Raw genomic sequence first — 7,881 nt, 5'->3', positions numbered from 1 at the left:
AAGTAAGTGATTTTTGGGAAGAAGTAGGAGGCTGTGGTGTGGTTGTGAGCTCTGAAGCACTTTGCAAACTCTCTGCATCGAGAATTTGCTTTTAAGTGGTGAACTTTAGGCTGCCATCTCTGTCAGCTTCTTCAGGAGCAAAGAGGTTTGATGCTGGCTCAACAAAAATGTAGAATAATTTTTTGTAGGCTGAGGTACTTCAGAGTCAGTTAAACGGGTGTTTGGAGTGTTTTCCCTACCCCGACTAGTGATTTAACTGCTTTGGTCTGGAGGAACAGCAAGTGTTTATAGCTCCCACAACAGAAATCAGTCAGATCCACAGGTCTCGGCTTCAGAATCCTGTAGGATATCCATTATTTTTCAATAACCGAGTACTTTGGCTATCATTTGAATAAAACGCAGAATTTTGTGTGATTGTAAGTGCGCTGTGATATCTCTTCGATGCTTGAAGTTTGTCACCTGATCTGGTCACACGTCTGTGTCCAAGGGAGCAAAGGGCTCGATACGGCCATTTGTTTCGGGGCAGAGTCTGTTCTGGGCTTAAGTGGTGACTCGTCGTGTTGGCCTGAAATCAGTTGCGTGATGATTTTTTCCGTAAGAAGACAGAGAAGTTGCTGAAACAAATTAATAAATCAAGATGGCGTGGGAAGCTCACCCTGGCGGGGATATTTTCTTGAAAACGTTTGTTTCCTTTTTAAAATGCAGTGGTGAGCGTGCATTTTTGGGAGTCCTGTGTGTGCCTCCTACTGGTAAACGCCATTTGGTTTTGTTCCTTTTGGCCATGTTACAGGTGACAGAAGTAGCCAGGAGCAGGTGGCAGTGATCCTGTGGGCTGAACTTCTGCTGCCTCCCATGTATCTGGATTCTTCTCTGCCTGCTGCTGAATCCGATAGCGAGCTGGAACTGATTAAGTTTTCTCTCCATTTACCGGTGATCTACATTTTTAAATTTCCTCAATGCACGGCTGTGTTTTCCAGATGGCTGCCTCTATATTTTTTTTTTTTTCCTCTTCCACTTTCACTGGGATGATGACAGCAGCGATGAATTAAAATAACGCTTGGCCTGATACTGATTTGATCATACAAAACTTATTTTCTCGAAGTATTTGAGAGGTAACGAGCCCTCGGTGATGCCTGAACCCCTGTGTTTCAATACAGATTATTTCAGTTCTAGCTAAATCCTGCTATAAATAGCCCTGGATGCTGGCAGGAGCACAGCTATAAGTGCTGTATGTGCTGCCGCTCTCGGGAACAGCGCTGGTTCTCGCACCCTATAGAGAATTCGGTGAAATCTGTCACCAGAAAATGACATTATTGAAACCTGTTCTAGGATCCTTTTTACATTAAAAAAAACCCGGTTTTTAAGTGGTTAGGAGCGTGATGTGTTCGATTTCTGTAAGTGATGGTAGTCCACCTCGCACTATGGTGTAATTTGGTTGAAAGGAAAATTAATTAATACAGAAGGCTTTTCCTGCAGTGATGCTGAACCTGCTACTTTATACTGTAAGCAGCTTTTTTCGTACTGCTGTATGGTGCTGTACCTGTTGTGTGACTTCTCACACCTCCCCACAAGAGGGCAAAATTAACAGCGCTGCGGGAGCCAAGACTTTGAATTTCCTAAGCGTTGTGCAAAGTAGATGTTTAATGTGGAACCTTCTCCGTTAGCATTTTCTTCCCGTCCTCTGAAAATAACAAAGCAAACTAAAAAAAAAACGCAGCGAAAGAGATGATCATGGAGAAGTGGATAACGGGCATTGAATTTTTAAAATATACTTCTTCATTGGAGCCTTCGATCCTGAAAGGCAAATCTTTGAAAATTATTTTCAGTGACAGTGAACTGAGCTGAGAACTCCGAGATCACCTTAAAAGACAGAAAGGGATTTGAGAGGCTCAGACAAAATGTCACCACTGCCGTTGAACGGGAAGGACGTAGCTGTAGTCAGTCACTTATCGGTCTGCTTTTTTCCAGACTTGCTTTTCTTCCTCTGAAGCATTTACAACGAGGAAATATTGATATGATCAAAAGATTGTTAAAAAAAAAAATAAAAAAAATCCATTGCGGTTGAAAAAACCCCCAACCAAAATCATTGGAAAGGGATTTTAAAATAAAACTTGTTGTATATTATGAGTATTGTTTATTCTTCTGTAATTTCACCAGCTCGAAAACTGAGGCTGTTGTCTTCCTTCCACGCCTGCACTTGCAGATTTGTTGTGAGCTAGCTGGAGTTGTTTCATGTTTGCTTGATTGATTTTCTCTTTTTAATCCATGTTGTTCTAGCTATGATAAAAGCTATATCTTTACCTGCAGGCGACGTTTGAATGGGGAAAAGTATGAAGGTATAGCCTTCTTTTTTGTGTCTTTTGTGTAGTGTCTGATCTTCTTGTGAGCTCCCGGTTTCTGCAGCTTAAACCTTCTGTAATTTTATCCAGAAAGAGCAGGAGTGTTAACGTGTGTGAATGAGCGACCATCCAGGGACACGTCACCTTGGGATATCTACAGTGTTTTACAGCTCAGGATGGGTGCTCCGTCCCCAAATATTTTACTGTATGTTTTGCAAAACGGTGGGGTTTTTAAAATATTTTTATTATCCTTTCCTCGAACTTCTGATTTCAGGCCGTGAACGTGCTGTTGCTTGCACAGTGCAGCCTGCGCATCTGTGGAGGCGCGTGGCAAAGCCAGGGACAGATGTGAAAACAGCTGTTTTACAGCAGTCCGTATGCTACAGCCACAAAATGCCATTCTCTTGCAAACATCCCAATTCGGTTACGGACCTGCGGCAAGGCACGCTGGCATCTTTCGTTCCCGATGCCTTTGTTTAAAGCAGCCTGTCAGCTTCGCGTTGCAGCAGGTGAGTTGAAAATCGAGGCAAGACAGAACCTGATCAGTATCAGGAAGCACAGACCTGTTTTCAACCCAAGTAGGTGAGCGTCTGTTGTGTTCATGACCTCTCCCTAGACCCTCTGTGGCTGAATAACATGTTAAATTTGAGAGCGAGCGGGATATGGGCTGTTCTCCGTCCACAAAACCTCCACGGTACCCGATTACATGCAACAAACTGCTGGTTGCAGCTTCGGTGAGTGGAGACGGAAAGCCTGCGAATGAGTTTTTAAACCAAGGCTATGAAGTGTTTTTGTTTTCTTAGTGTCCTACGCATAGAAGTAAGCCAGATCCAGTGGCTTTTACATAGTGATTTAAGAAAGTACATTCCACTAACTTCAATATGTGACTTTATAATTATAAACCAGTGGACAAACCCGCCAGTAAGGAAACGGATGTTGGCCAAAATGCTTTTTGTATGATGTTCCAAATACTGCAGTGGTTAAAGCTTTTCAGCCTCCCTCTGCCTCTTCCAAATCACCTTTTGGGTGTTTTTTGTTGGCTTTCTTGGTTTTTTTTTTGGTTGGGGTTTTGAGGGGTTTTTTTTGTTGTTTTTTGTTGTGGTTGGGTTTTTTTTTTTTTGGTGCTCAGATGACGGAGAACGCTTTTCTCTTGCTGGATCCCATCTGACCTTGAGCACCTGAGCCCTTCTGCAAGGTCTTGCGCAGGAGTGGAGGTGGAGGGTAGGATCTCACGCTTTGCAAACGGCCAAGAGATTTTATCCCAGCTTTAGACTATGATTTTGTCTTATTCCGGAAAAAATAACTGATGTATGCAGAACCGGTGCAGAGTTGGAACGAACATTTCGCGCTCTCTTGAGTCCCATTAGTATGGAAATAAGTTGTTTTTACATGTCAACCGGTGGCTTCACCCCACCCTGCTGCGTGTCTCTGGGATGCGGCTTGTCTTTACCATCAGACCGTTAGCCGCTCTTCTCGGAAGGAGCATCGGAGGGGAAGCTCTGCTTTATCAATAGATGCATCTGCTTGAACTTTCCCCCCCCCTTGCTTTCCTGTGTTAAGTCAGGTCTCAAATTGAACCGTGAAAGGCTGCTTTGAGTCTCTCCCAGGTACAGCTGCGGGGATGAGGTTTCAGATACAGCAACGATGTCACCTTCATGTTAGAGTTTGTTTAAAAAAACAGAGAGAAACTCATATCCTGGCAGTTTTCTGTTTTCTTACGCGAGACCAAGGAATATGCCCAAAGTGCGAGAGGGCGTGCCAATCCCGAACCCTGCGGACTGGCTTTCCTTTGTCATTTGTCCTGCAAGTATCCCACTAGGAAGGACGGGATGCTGAGCCCAAGGGATGAAGGCCTTGGGAAGGAAGACTTTGGGAGCCCGAACGTTCTGGCTTACGTCCAGCCCTGACTGAAATCCACCTTGAGAAGAGCAGTTTGTGAGATAACGCCGTGGTGTAGAAGGGCTGTTGGGTCTCCTGGCCAGAGGGGGAAGCTGGGTGGGATACGCTTCGCTCTGTAAGGAGCTGAGATAGTTTCACTTCCCTTCGCATTAATGACACAATTACTCACTTCTCTTAAGCAGAACGGCAGCAGGAAAGGGTGTACGTGTGACTACAGATGGGAAGAGTTTTTCTTGCTACAATTTGCATTGCTGAATGACGTCACGGCAGTGACTTGTCCATACCTTCTCCTTCTGGTGACTCAGAGCCTCCAGTCCTGACAGTTTTATGCTGAAAACTTTGGTAAATGTGCTGGAGTAGATGGGTTGGGTGTTTTTACTGCTTTTAATGGTTTATTTTGTGGTACAGTAGAAAATTGAGATCAATTTATCCACCTCTGGCAACCCTGTGGGAAAAACTTGGGCAACACTTTCAGGTCTGGGTGCAACCAAAGACCAAGCTGTAGATGTAAGCAACCTGATCGTGGGGCTTTCCAGCTTTTGAGGAGCTATGGGAGGAAGGGTCAGTTGTCTTCTCTGGCTCTGGACACTTGCTTCTCCTGCAGATGTGTTGCTAGAAGTTCTCTAAAGCATCTGGACTTCCAGTAGTGTTTATCTCAGACCATGACTCGTAAGGGAGCAGATGCACTTGGCTTCCAGTTGCTACAGAAATACAAGGCTCTGCTGCTTCAGCATCTGGTGTGTCCTCCTGCGTGCTCTGCTTCGAAGACCTTGTGATCTGGATGCTCTGCCGCTTTCTGAGGAGGAGGTTTGCTTCGGCGTGGTGGCGGATCCCTCGTGCAGACCTCAAAGCCTCAGCCTGGGAAAGGTGGGTGGGTGAAGGCTACGAGAGGCAGCAGGAGCCTGGCCGCAGGGTGGGCTTGGCCGCGTGTGCGGGCGAGCAGAGGGGGAAATGAGATCACTTCTGCGGCTCTCCCTTCTGCGGCCCACTTCCTCCTCATTTACATCTTGCACGCTCTCCGATGTGGGAGAAGGAAGAGCGGTGACCGCAGGGATGGAGGTGCCTGGGCTGGACCTGCTTACGGGAGAGGAACCGGGGGGGAGGCTCTCCCCCCAGCGTAGGGCTCCAGGAAGGGGTTGTGGCCAAGCTGTTGACCAGCTCCCCCCTTCCCTTCCCGCATGGCGCTGCACACCCAGAAACGCGGTTTTGCTTTCTACTAAGACCTATTTCTGCCTTTCTTCTGAGCCCCATGGAGGATACTTGCACTTTTTGGAGACTAAATGGTCAAAGGAGAGATCCTCTCAAAATTACTGCTCCTGGTTGGTGTCTAGGTCCTTGGTCAAATGTGCTCCAAGCCCAAAGGTGTCATTTTCCCAGTTGCTCCTGCTGGAAGCTCACCTGGGTCCCTGCGGGCTCCTTGCACATCGTCAGTCCAATGGGGTTATTTCCTTCCCCCTCCTCCCCGAGCTCGCACAGCCCCAGTGTCTGCAGGCGTCAGCAGCCAGTGCCTTGCCGCAAAGGCAAGCGAGTAAACCCTGCGCTCTGCTCAGAACAACCCAGAACTAATTCTGGCCTCAAAGTCGTCGTCTCTCTTCCTTCTTTCCATCGGAAAACCTGGCAAAAGCTAGGAGACTCCTGACAGCTGAAAACGGGGGAGCAAATGGTGAGCTTAGTTGCAGATAAATGGGTAATCGTAGAGCAGGAGCCAGCCAGGAGCTGCTGGAGAGGGAGCAGGAGCCCAGTGGTGGAGTCGGCCCGCGGGAGGATGCTCTGGCTACGGGGGGGTTCCCAAGCACACGAGCCGCTGCGAAACCAGAACCTGAAGCTTTATTTCAGTGATTAATGCCGGTGCTAGCACATATGTTTCCCTGGAAGAAGATGGAGCGTGGCTAGGTGAACAAGCAAGCAGGTTGTTTGGCTAAAGCTGGGGAGGGAAGAAAAAAAAAAAAAAAAAGATTTTGAAAGCTGATTATAAAATGCTGATTTTTGTCTCTTGGTTTCCCCTGCAAGAAATACACTGGAGGGAAGCTGTGCTTCTTGCAGAGCTCTGGTTCGGCTGCAGCGCTGGGGCTGTAGAGGTGCCCATGCTCGTGTACATTGATGCATCCGTGCCATCCCGGCATGGGGCGCATCCTTCATTATTCCCTGGGGATAAACTGGGTGGATTCCCAGAAAAATTCCCAGAGAAATTCAGCTGGGTGAACTTCCAGAGTTGTAGTTTGAAGTTAAGCCGTCCAGATGGCCGATTTAGCTTTTCCCTTTTGGTCACGTAACGAATGATCTTTTTTCTTTCTTATGTTCATAGTTCATCTGCAATTAGAGGCAAGTGCCACTACCGGCAGCTTCTGCGATAGGGTAGACCTTCAGCTTGCCTTGTTTTACCCAGAGCAGGTGATTACATTGAATAACTTCTTCCCTTGTGTCTTCTTGGTACCTTTGCGCTGCCTGTGCACACTTCAGCCAAGCAGCAAATGAGAATTTGACGTGGGTTTTAAAGATAAAATTTGGATTTTCTTTCATTTTTGGCATCATTACTGACCACAGTGCCTGGGAATGAACCGCTGGAGGCAGACGATGGCCTTCACCCTGCTCCTCCCTTTCTGATGAGGTCCAACAGGCAAGATGCTGCTGCGACAGAGTCGGTGGCTCGAGCTTACCTAATAATTTCTGTAACGCTGTTTGTGGTTTCCCCTCAGCCTGGAGATCATGATGTTTCTGTAGGTATTTATCTAAGCCTTCCCAGGCTCATTTCCCAGAGCAGCTGCTGCTTCTCCCCATCTCTTTGTCCCTTTGCAGGGGTGCTCTCTGCATCCTCTCCTTTTTCGGGCAAAATGCTGGAGACTGAGTAGAGTCGGAGGCTTTTCGGGGGATGCTTTGCGTCACCGTGCCTTGCAGAACGACTTGTTTAATTCTCTCCGGCTCTCTGTCGCAGTGGGAGTGGAGGAAGCCTGTGGAGAAACACTTCTGTTTCGCTTTGCCCCGACTCATCCCAGACTGTGTGTGAACCGTGAGTGACCTTTCTCTTGGTGCTTCCATTCCGGAATAAATCACTGCAGGAAAATGAGGGGCACGCAGAGGTGCGGTGATGGGGTTGCTGTTTTCTGTTGCAGTTTCTCCTTTCCCTGGGGTCCCGTGCTGGGCGCAGCAGTCCCGGGGCGACAGGGAGGCTGCCCTCTCGTTGCAGCTTTTCTCTTGGTGTGTGCTTGACAATTTGGAGCGTTGTTAAGGGCAAAAAGATGGTTTGGAGGGAAGAGGAGGCGGGAGGAATGGAGGAAGCTCACTGGGTGTAAAACCGCATGGGGATTCCCGGTCCTCTCCTGCAGCTGCAGGAATTGCAGTTGCACGTGTGGACGCTGCTCCAAGTGGCTGAATCTCCTTCGGTTTAATCCACCTGCGCCGTTGAGCTGGGTTGGAGCTTCCTGGAGAGCTGATCAGACCAGCAGCTCCTGGCAGCTCAATCCCTATCCCTTTACTGCGCTGATATTAAAAAATAAATAAAAAGCCCTCAAAGCACACATCCAGTCCTTACTGGGAGGGCTGGGTGGGGGCATGGTGCTGCTTGAGAGGAAGAGGAGGGGAGCAGGCACCAGCTTCGGGATGTTTTCAAAACCCTCTGGCTGCAGGATGTGGGGAAAGTGTGAAA

This window comes from Larus michahellis, chromosome 6, assembly GCF_964199755.1.
Source record: "Larus michahellis chromosome 6, bLarMic1.1, whole genome shotgun sequence".
NCBI lineage: Eukaryota > Metazoa > Chordata > Aves > Charadriiformes > Laridae > Larus > Larus michahellis.
This window is presented reverse-complemented; position numbering follows the sequence as displayed.